This window comes from Onychomys torridus, chromosome 4 (assembly GCF_903995425.1).
Source record: "Onychomys torridus chromosome 4, mOncTor1.1, whole genome shotgun sequence".
In the NCBI taxonomy this organism is placed as follows: Eukaryota; Metazoa; Chordata; class Mammalia; order Rodentia; family Cricetidae; genus Onychomys; species Onychomys torridus.
In genome coordinates this window covers 47,202,991-47,215,026 of record NC_050446.1, presented here as the reverse complement: position 1 = coordinate 47,215,026, position 12,036 = coordinate 47,202,991, and the positions used below count along the sequence as shown (strand labels likewise).

Sequence of the window (12,036 nt, the reverse complement as noted above, 5' to 3'; positions counted from 1 at the left end):
CTAATTAGTCATGGGTGTCTTTTCCTCGGAACCTCACTTCAGCTTCAGGTTTCTCAACACAGTGCTTCACGTTCTCAGGGTATGTCCCCAACCAGGAGCACAGCACCACCGTGACATTTTTGGGAATATGTGGGCCTGCCGAGCTGCTTGGATCCCGCTCTCCATGTGACCCTGATCCTTGTTGAGGGGTGAAGCAACGCTTCCAGGTCAATGACTCTTAATGCTGGAGCTGCATTGGAACCACATAGGGGTATTTGAAACAGATCTGATCCCACCTTTAAGAGATTCCACAACTGAACCTGGGTTGGGACTGGCAGCAGTTATGAAGAGTTTCCCAGATAGTTTAAATACATAGCCAGGGTTGAAACACCATGGTTCCTATTGGTTCCTGTCAGTCAACTAGGGAAGTGAAGAGAGTCCACACCTACTTATCATCCTCATTTAAACCAAAATACAGCCAACAAAGATAGCCTATAAATGTGGCCATTGCATCATGTTAAGGTACACACCTAAGATGCAAATTGTTATGATACCAGGTGTGATGGTGTATACCTTTAATCCCAGCACTCAGGAGGCAGAGGCAGGTGGATCTCTGTGAGTTCAAGGTCAGCCTGGTCTATGTAATGAGTTCCGAGACAGCTAGAGCTACATGGAGAAACCCTGTCTCAAAACAAACAAACAAACACACACACACACACACATACACACACACACACATACACACGAAGACTGTTATGATGATAAGACACAGCATGACAGAAACACAGAAACAGAGTACAGAAGAAAGAAAGAAATATATTTTCAATTACTTTCCTCACGTCTGTTGGGGGAAAACTGTACTCAGTTTAGATTGCTAGCTTGCTTCCTTCAAAATAAATGTCTCTGTGCAGAACAAATGTAATTCTTTGAGTTATTTGTTGTTGAGAAAACCATCTGTTGTTGTTATTATTGCTATTATACAAACGCCAAAAGGATAAAGAGAGAAAATTTAATGGAATGTTATTCCATTTTTATTATGACACAAGAAGCATTATAACCAGTGCAAAGGAAATGGGAAAGAAAAAGAAGAAAGAAAGAAAAAAGAAAGGATGCAGAAATGAAGAACTAGAGCTCAAAGCCCTGCAGAATTCCATTAACTGGGTTCTTCCCTTGCCTGCTGCCTGCAATCTCTTGATTAATAAATTCCTCCAGTTGGGGTACCAGACATATCTCCCCATCTTCAAGACTGTTTGGCTCAAACTCACTTGTCATACTTGGATAAATGTCACAAAAGCAAAAAATTAACATAAAAAGAAAAAAAAGAGAGAGCAAGCTTGTGCCTGGGCACAAACAAATTTCTGTTCTTCATTCTGCAGGAAAATTGCCTTAACTGGGCTGAGGATGCAGCTCAGTGGTTGGAGTGATTGCCTGGCAAGCATGAAGCTCCAGGTTTGAGCTTTAGCATCCAGCAAGAGTGGGCATGGGGGCCCAAACCTGTGACCCCAAGGCTCAGGAGGGACAAACAGGAGGGTCAGAAGTTGGAAGTTGTTTTGTTTTGTTTTGTTTCCAGCTACATGGCAGAATTCTTAGCTTGGAGTCCATAAGATCCTCTCTCACAACACACACACACACACACACACACACACACACACACACCACCATCACCACCACCACCAACAACAACAACAACAACAAGATAGGAAAGAAAAGAAGGGAGAGTTGGAGGGAGAGAAGGAAAATCTCAACAATAAACTTGGACCTTGTTTGGGGGCCCAATTTGGGAGCTATCTTGCCTAAACAATATTGCCTGTGTGAAGAGCTGGGATTGCTCACTAACATCTGTATCTATTTTGAAACCTTACTTTTAAAAAAGGAACAATAAGTTTTATAGCAACCTCCAAAGGCAAAAATCACAAAGAAAGATCACGAAGACAGTGAGGGCCATGACCATGACCAGGAACAGCGGCAGTGGCTTCGCCAGGAGCACAGCAAGGGCCTGGTTACTCTCTTGCTTTCCCATAGAAACTTGCAGACTTTCTCTTCATGTAATTGAAGGGGAAACTCATTCCATGTTTCTTATTCATTTACACTTCAGTCATCAAAATATTGATTCGAAGAGTTATTTGAAGTATAAAAACCAAACAGAAAACTCAGAAAATATTCCTAGTAAAGCTTAGATGAAGTCTGCACCTCCATCCCCAGTGTGACCTAAGGAACAGGGAGAGAGATCGGTCCATCTAAGGAGATGAGGAAGTCAAGATGATTAATCCCTTGAGTTCAAAGTATGGTAAGTATTTAAGGGCATCCAGGAGCAAGTTGAAATCACCTGGAAGCTCCCTGGCACTCGGATCCTCAAACAAGGAGAAGGGAGAAATGGAAACAGAAAGCAAGAAAGAGAGAAGAAGAGAGAGAGAGACAGAGACACACAGAGAGAGACAGAGAGAGAGACCTGTTTTAGGTGAACAGGTCAGGTTAAAAAAATTAGACCAGTGATGTAATGGGAATTAAAATTACGAATGTGAGCCAATAGAAATGTCCAGCAAACACTGAACTTGGGACAGTGCCCTGAGGGTGGCAGAAGCGTCTCCAGGCATGGGTCACTTGAGTGGTTCTTTCTGGTTTAGCGAAGTAAGGCAGTTCTGAATCAGACCATGCCCTGCGAGCTCCGTGTATTTCCTGGGAAATGAGCCGAGTGTCGACTAGATCATCTTGACATAGAATGGGAAGGCATTTGGTGTCAAGGATCACAGCGGGGCATTTGTGTTGGCTGGTCTTAATTGTCAACTTGATATAACTCAGAGTCTCTTAGGAAGACTGTCTCAGAGAGGGACTGTCTAGATCAAGTTGTTCTGGAATGTGTCTACCGAGATTGTCTTGATTGCCTTAAGCGGTATGAGGAGACCCAGCCTGAGAGTGGGCAGCCCCACTCCCTTGGTTCTATGTGCTGGCTGAGTGCATGCACGCATTCCTTCTGGCTCTGCCTATGGCGATGGATGCGATGTGACCAGCTGTCTCAAGCTCCTGCCAATGCGTCTTCCCCGAGGTGATGGACTGCAACCTGGAAGTGTGACCTAACTTAAACCTTTTCTCTCTCAGGTTGCTTTTTGTCCTGGTGTTTTCTCACAGCAAGAAAGCTAGGGCAGTGCTGCACACTTGAGGGCTTCGGGCCAGGGGACACAGCTGTGTGAGGGGTTGAGCAGAGAAGCTGTTGAGTGGTGACTCTTGCAGTGACCAGAGTGCATGCCTCTTTTTTTTTTTTAGCTGAGGCTCGAACCCAGGGCCTTGAGCTTGCTAGGCAAGTGCTCTACCACTGAGCTAAATCCCCAACCCAAGTGCATTCCTCTTAAAGACAAAACAGTAACACATGTTCAAAGGCACTAAACACACACACACACACACACACACACACACACACACGGGAGGGGGGATTTTCCCTGCATAGTTTCCAGTAAAAGCCACCTTGTGACACCTTGGTTTTGAACTTCTAACCACCAGAGCTATGACAAAATACATTTTTTGTCACCTAAGGCCACCAGATTTGTGATAATACGCAGGCTAGGAATATAACTCATTCCCTGTCGGCTTCTAAAAGAGGGGTTGGTGGTGGGTGGCAAGGACTGAAATGACCAGAAGAAAGAGATCAGGTGTATACACCCACTTGTCTTGGTGGGGACAGGTGATGAGGCTAGACATGAGGAAAAGGAGATAGGGTATAAAAAGGACCTTGTTATTTAACAAATAAACTATTGGATTGTCATTTCCCTGACACTATTCTAATACCTTTATAAAAAGTAACTCATTTAATCTGTAGTTACCCTGAGTGATAGAAACCAATATTATTCCCATGTTACAGATGAAGAATTTGAGGTAAAGGGACATTAAATTACTTGTCTAGAAGCCAGGGAGAGGGCTCAATGGGTAAGGCACCTGTCCCCAAGTCTGACAGCCTGAGTTCCATCCCCAGGACCCACACGATTCCCACAAGTTGTCCTCTGACCTGCACATGGGCTGTGGCATGATGTGAACACACACGTTTAAGGAAATAGACGTCATTTTAAAAATGACTTGTCAACATCATGTAGCAGAGCCAGGGTTGGATCTCAAGTCACTTAGCCCTACATCTGAATTCTTTAATTCCCTCCTAATTTAAACACTTAAGAATCATACATAATCTCACCCATCTCTCTCCCTTACAAATTGACGTAAACACCCAGACCTGCTCATGTTCTTCCAGGTTCCTGGGGTGTGGTGATCACGAGTCAGTAACTGAGGGCAGAGTCTAGCTTGGTGTTTGGTGATCCACCCAGAGGACAGTCCCCATCACTGTCTCAGTCAGCAGCAATGTGATTCTAGTAGGCTTCTTGGTGGGTGATCTAGCTAGGTAAACTCTCCTGCTCTCCTAAGGTCCTGGGCAAAAAGTTCAGCACCTAGCAGAGAAGGCACATCCACCCGAGGCACAAAAGCCAAGCCATCCCAGGTGAACTGCCAGATTGTACAGGGAGCCGGAGTGCTTCCTTCCTAGAGTGACAGCTGGTGACAGCTGGTCAGCAGCTACCTTGTGGGAGGTCCCACAGGCAAATGCCACTGAAAGCAATACACACAGGAAAGTTTAATCCTTACCGTCAAGAAGAGGACCTCGTAGACACACTATCCCTGCTCCGTTCTACATGAAAACTCCCAGCCTTCAGCTCCAGCACACACACATAGTCATGCCAGGCCTTGAAAAGTATTCTCCACTTTGACTCTTCGGCACTTAGTGCCAACAATCACCCCAGTTAAACTTTTAGGCTCAGAGAAAGTCCTATACCTGGTAACCACTTTACCAGCACCGGAAGTTAGGTGGAAGCTTTCTCTTATTTTAGAAATTCAAACATCGTCATCTGAAGAAGGCCCCTTCCCCCTGGCAGGACAGTCACTCCATTCTTCTTATTCTCTCATCCTCGTGTGATTAGCACTTGGATTTATTTCTTGTAATCTGTTCCCTGTCTGCTTCTTAAAAGGGGGTTGGTGGCTTCCCGAAGTGTGGCCTTCATGTGGCTGCACTCACTGGCCAGATCGATGAACCTCTTAAATAAACTCATGACAGAGGTATCTGTTGGTATCCATTAGATATGGGGGAAAAAACAACCCACATTTGTGCCGCTAACAATCAAACCCAGAGCCTTGCACATGCTAAGCACATGCTCCACCACTGGGCTACGTCCCAGAGCTCCCCGTAGATTTCTTGTGTTGCTTTTCTGATTCTTATCAGAATGTTCGACACTCATGGTGTCTTGCAAGAATGGGGAAGAAGAGCAGACCAGGAGCTAGGAAGCCCTGATGACAGAAGTTTCCCAGCAACCATGGAGGAGAGCCTGGAGTAGGGTTCCTCATAGGACTCCACAGTGAGAATTAAAGGAAGGCAGGCCAGGCAAACAGTTTCATAGAGACGGTATACATTGATGTGTAAAAGTATAGGAGGCCAGGAACCAACACGTTTCTCTGAGAATCAAACAGCTCCCATCTCATGGAAATTGTCTTTTCTTCAGTCCTGGGGGTGGAACCTAGGTCCTCACACATGCTAGGCTAGCCCTGGACCCCGAGACACACCCTCCAGCTAGGATCTTTCTGGCTCAAATAGTTCTAGTGTCTACCAAGTAAAATTGTGTACTTTCTATAACTTTCTCTAAAAAGATAAAGTGTGGGATGTTTGTAGCAGCTTTATTCATGGTTACAAAGAACGTGAAACAACCTAAATGTCCTTCAGCTGGTGAGCAGAAAAAAGTATGACCCAGGCAGACACCAGGGTTCTGCTTGGTACCAGAAAAGGAGGGACCCCTGACCCCTGACAGATACAACAACGCAGATGAACCTCAAAAACCTTCTTCCAAGGGAAATGCAGTGCATTCTAAAGTCTCACGTGGCGTGACTCACTGTATAGAACATTCTGGAAAGAGCAAAACTGTAGAGACAGAAGACCCATCGGTGGGTGAGCAGGGGGATTAAAAAAGGATCCAGAAGGAGCTCTCTGGAAACACTTATCTTCTCAGATGTGGAGGGGATGTTCTGTCTGTGTGTCAGTCTGGTCTCATCAAATTTAATGTTATTGTATTAAACTGCAGCATAGTAAAACTATCGAGAGGTTGTTCAAATTAAAGGTAGGGGAGCTCCTTTTCCTCAGGCTAGACCTAGTCTTAGAAAGCAGGGCCTACCTTTAGCAAGCCAGGAGGGAGGAGGGAGAGTTGGCTGCTGACAAGGGACTGTTTGCATCATTGACCATAGCTAGTTTTGACACTAAGCACTTGGCTCGAGGTCTGTGAAATTAGCTCTGGCCGCTTGTACGTCTCAACCATCACAACTTTATTGACGGGAATGGCTACCAGCTGTCACCCTTGCCTCTGCTTCTGTTCTTGGCGAGATTCATAAGCCTGCCCGACCACGGCAAATCAAACAAGGATCCGGCTATGGCTTGTCAAGCTGGGGTTTGAACTCCTGGCCAAATGGCTGTCACTCAGCTGTTATGCTGCCAATCAGCCATCACTGTGGGTTAAATGTGATAGGCACGCAAAGGTCTTCCAACGCTTCAGACATCTGAAAGGCAACTTGCTTCCCACACCAGCCTCAACCAATCAGGGTGATATTTCAACTCTTGGCCTCTAGAATTTCTGGCTTTGCAGAAAGCCAGAAAGAAAGATTTACTAGCTTCCAGAACAGTTTGTGAGAAGGGCTTTAAGCCAGTGAGGAGGGGAAATGGCATCAGGAGCCTCAGCCGCTCTCAGTACCATGAGGCTCAAAAGCAAAGACGGAAACAAGACCACCTGAAACTGTCACAGGCCGGCTTGCATGCTACTTTTCTCTTGTTGGATAAGCCAGACACAAGTTAGGATAAAAAACACTCTCCTTCATAAAGAAGTCATTGTAACTATATTTGTGATTTGACAGGTTCTATTTTTATCTGAACGTAAGAAAGACTTTCGGAAGTGCCGATATTACTATGCTCATCTTAGAAGAGAGTCTCAGCCTTTCCTCCTCCTCAGGAAGTTAAAGAGCAGTGAAGGGAGTGGGTTCAGGTGATGAACTCTTGCTACTTTTCCTCAGGTGGTGAGGAGTTAGGGAGGCAGGGACACAGGCAGGGAAGCTTGTACATACCATTATTATCTTCACAGAAGTCTTGAGACTCAGACCTTGTTAAGGCCCATTTCAAATCTGATGAAACCAAGACCCTGAGGCTAAATTCTTTTCTCCAGGGAGAAAATTCTCCAGACATAACAGAATGTCTATAACCCTAGAGCCTGGAGAAGGGGAAGCTGAGGGATGGCTAAGACAGGTTGATCCCTGAAACTTACTGCCTAGCCAGTCTAGGGAAAATAGCAAGCTCCAGGCCTATGAGAGAACTTGCCTCAAAAAGTTAGATGGAGAGCTAGGTGGTAGTGGTGCACGCCTTTAATTCCATCACTTTGGAGGTAGAAGCAGGTGGATCTCTAAGTTCCAGGTCAGCCTGGTCTACAGAGTGAGTTCCAGGACAGCCAGGGCTACACAGAGAAACTCTGTCTCAAAAACAAAACAAGACAAACAAATGTAATAATAATAACAACAACAACAGCACCAATAACAAGAAATGGGAACAATAAAAAAATGCCAGATACCAACATCTGGCTCGCTCGCTCTCTCTCTCTCTCTCTCTCTCTCTCTCTCTCTTTCACACACACACACACACACACACACACACACACACACACACACACATGAGTGCACCTACACACAGTACACACATACATGTACACATATACACTAAACATACAAATAGCCTCCAAACCATATGAAAAATGATGGGATAGCCATTGTTTCTACTCTGAATTCCATTTACATAGGATAGGACTTTAATCCTCTCCAAAGTTCTGACTGGTGCACACCTTCAAGGGCAACGGCCAAGATGAAAACCAAAGGCGGGACAGGGTCTACTGCCAAGGCCAGAGTGAAAGGGCCTGCAAACCCATGCTTCAACTCAAGAAACACAGGAGAGAAGATCCCTTATCCAACCTCTGTGCTCAAAGCGCACATCTGTTCAAGGGGACACAAAATCTGTCTTTGCATCCATAAGAATCTTTTGATCAAAATCCAAAACTAAAACCAAGTCTGCTGACTCTTGCCCTGGCACAGTCAGCTTCTCTCAGTGTTCTTCAGCACTCTGTGAGTGTGGCCTAACAAACTAATGGAAGTTAAAGAATGCATTAACACGCTTCACGATTCTCCATGGGAAAAACACGTGAAGACAGCATGAAGACAACTCCAGCGTCTATTGGACATAAGAATGTTGGCTCAGACACTGCCCATGTGGTAGAGATGGGCCTTCTCTGCAGTCCAGCACTCATGCTCTCTCTATGGTCCACAGGGATGAAAACAGGCTCCCCCTGAATAGGCACTGGCCACAGGCTGCCTCTGAAGTGTTACCCTTGAGTCTTGGAAGCAGCATATTGCCGTGTCTTGTCAACGACATCATCCTCTAGCCCACAATGACTTTACAGCTTTCTTTCCAGACATGGGGTAAACAATAGGTGCCCTGAAGTCTGGTTTCCACACTAAGATGGAAAATAGTTCTATTCCATACAAAGACTAGTTTTCTGTATGGTGACCCAAGCTATGACAAGATACCATTACGAGTGCTCAAGAGAGGTTGAGCAGAGCACCTTTCTCAGACACACCCTGAACCCACAGGCTGGACCTTCTCACCTACGAAAGCCACTTATGTCCATGCTTTTGGAGGATCTGTGGCTCTTGGCTCATAGACAGTGACACTTCCCCAAAGGAAATCATGATGCTTGCCACCCAAGTGTTTCCCTCTCTGTTGTTTTTCCACAGGCTTAGCGGCACACCTGAACCTACTGATGTTTTAACTACTGTCTTCGCCCTGTGGTCCCAGAGTCAGTACCCTACGGCTCAGGCCACAGCCTGGCAGCATTTCCAGTCCCAATGGCACCGGCTCTGCTGCTGCCACCAAATGTAGTTTTTAACTGTATCGTTCTATTGACCAATAAAGACTCAGGAGTCAGATGTTGGGGTGAAAACCTGCTAGATCAGAGAAGCAGAAAAGCAACCAGCTGACCTTCCTTTTCAGCCAGAGACCCAGCCATCCCAAACTCAGAAGACCCCAATTCTCCAAGCCCCTCCTTACTCCTTCCTGTGAGTCTCTCTACTTGCCTCCCTGGTTTCTTCATACTCTCTACTGTTAATTCCTGTCCACGAGTTGCTGGCTCCACCTCCTGACCCAAGGTTGATTTCATTAACACAGTCTCAGGTTTCACAGGGCGATCAGATATCCCACACCACCACTCCAATATGTAAAGCTGTCAGAAATCAACCCCAGGTCTTTATATACCAAGATTCAGAGAACCCAGGTAGCATGGAAGCAGATAGAGAAGTCCAGGCCTCTCCCCATCCTCCTCCTCCTACTGTGTCCTGTGAGACAGAGCCTTAGAAAAAGGGAACTGGTACAGTCTGCAGGTTACGGCTCATCTCGTGCCCAGGTGCACCTAGTAATTTTTCCTCCAGATGTTTCTCTGTATTGTGAGAAGGTGGGTGAGAACACTCGGGAAGGGATGGAGCTGCTTCCTGCCCTCTGGCCAAGAGCTCACACCTGTGCTTTCTCTGACTCAAGCCCTTGTTTTGAGGAGTTAGGCATTTGTGTGAAACAGCTGGGAGGTTTTCTAAGAAGCAGAATAGATGTCAAGACAGTGGAGAGAGCCGCAGCAATATATAGGGACACAGAAGCCTTGCTGGCTGTCTCCCTTAATGGAGCATTCACTTGTACTCCCTCAACCAATCGGGGTGTGAGCCACAACCTACTCACACACAGCTTTGTCAGAAGGAAAACTACTATGTATTCAGTCTTTTGCAGCTGCAAGAAGCCTTGCACGGGTTATGACCATGACTTTTCAACTTGACTTGTATATGCTCATTGTACACAGTACTAGGTTTACATAAGGACACACACACATTGTATGAAAATGACCTTTTGCTTTAGATTTTCTAGAACTCCCTTCTAACAAGTGGTGACGCTAGCATCCCTTAAGGGGAGCATGTTCTAGACCCATGTGTTAGAGCTGGAGATTTTGAAGGCCCAGCAAATCTTACTGTTTATCACAACCGCCCCCGAAAAATGTAAGTATTTAACAAGCAGAAGATAATAAATAGGTGAGTGATATAAATATCCTAATTTAAAATACAGTTTTCTGCCCCTAGCAATATCTGTGGAACTGTTATACAAAGAAATACTGCATTTATCTACTCATTGCCAGCCCCATCACGGAAGCCAATGGAAACAGATTTTTCAGTGGGAGGGGAAGGGAAGTGTGCTGCCACTGAGATCCATCCTAAGCCCTTTAAATTTTTCCTGAGATTTTATTTATTTTTATTTTATGTGCTTGCTTCTGTGTCTATCTGTATACCACATGCATGCAGTGCTCAAGGAGGCCAGAAGAGGGCGATGGATCCCCCGGAACTGAAGTTCTAGACCATCGTCAGTTGCCCTGTGGGTGTTGGGAATTGAATCTGGGTCCTCTGGAAGAGCAGCCAGTGTTCTTAACTACTGAGTCATCTCTCAGCCTCTCCCTTTAAATATTCATTCATTCGTTTGTTTGTTTGTTTACTTTTCCTGATGCAAAGTTTCTCTATGTAGCTTTGGCTGTCCTGGAACTCACTCTGTAGCCTAGGCTGACCTTGAACTCATAGAGATCCACCTGTGTCTGCCTTCTGAGTGCTGGGATTAAAGGCATGCACCACCACCACCTGGTTTAAATGTTTGTTTTGAGGCGGGGTTTAACTGTACAGTCAAGGCTCAGCCTCCTGGTGGCCGTGCACTACTACCAAGCCATTTAAAGTTCAAAAAGAGGCAGTTTAGCAGGGTATGGTGGCAGACAGCTTTAATCCCAGCACTCTAGAGGCAGAGGTAGGTGGATCTCTGTGAGTTTGGGGCCAGCCTGGTCTACAAAATGAGTTCCAGGACAGCCAGTGCTATATAAAGAGACCCTGTCTCAGAACAAAACAAAAACAAAAGGCAGTTTAAAGGTTTGATTAATTTTAAACACTGAAAACATGGTTCTGTTACAGGGTAAGGTCAAGCAATCTGAACGCAATGCTTGCTTTTCTTCTGCGGGGAACCTAAAGCAGCTCCTTTCTGCGGGCCTCACAGGCAGCTAGCTGACTTAGGATTCAAGGGTCCCCTTAGTGAAAAGCTCTCCCCTCAGAGGGCATCAGAGAAGAGGCCATAGCTGTTAACACTGTTGCCATGATCTGATGATATCTGTCCTTGGCAGAGCCAAGGGGGCGGGGTGTGCTGTGATAGATAGAAGATGGTGAAAAGGAATAGTTTCCACAGCACTAAGCAATTCCATGAAAACGTGCTGTGAACCGCCAGGCTGGGTCCCCGTGCTCTCACATGGTGTGTGTGTGTAGTGTGTGGGATGAGCTAGCTCTTACTGGAAAACATTCAAGATTCTGTTCTAAAGATTCACTGTCACCGACAAGAGAGCACCCCCCCCCTCCCCATCCCAAGACAGGGAGGTCTAGCACTTTGTGTTCTAAAAACAGATCCTGAATGAGCAGAGCAATTAAAAAAAAAATCCAAGAATGAGACCGTCATTGTAGATGCTTGAGAAATTCCCCGTGGGTTGTTTCTTCTGATACTAGTCATTGAGGAATACATGTGTGTTTGTTTGTTTGTTTTTCTTCAGAAATGACTGCAGCTAGGTTCTCTTTCTGAAACTCAACAGCTAATCAAAAAGTAACAGATTTGTAGTGGAATAAATACAACTTAATTTTTTACTTGGAATGTCTCATCTATCTGAATATTACTATGTGCTGTCTTGTCTCCTAGTTTTCTGACAGAGAGCATCCCCCAACCCCAACCCCAATGAATCAATGATTAAAAACAACAAAACAAGCCAAGGTGACTGACGTTCGTTCGAAGTTGTTTCCTAGTCCCCGAAGGAAACCAGCACAGATTGCTTGGCTCCGCCCCCTCAGCGCCTGGAAGCTCTCGCTGCCTGCTGGGGGATGCCACACAGGAAATGTGTCCTCTCT

The 12,036-nt window shown here is 45.6% G+C and overlaps 1 protein-coding gene across 1 annotated transcript in view; it reads right to left on the bottom strand.

Moving 5' to 3' along the window:
- Positions 1-12,036, bottom strand: part of Myo3b (myosin IIIB) — a 336,688-nt gene that overhangs the window by 99,954 nt on the left and 224,698 nt on the right. The gene's annotated exons all lie outside the window — the stretch shown is intronic.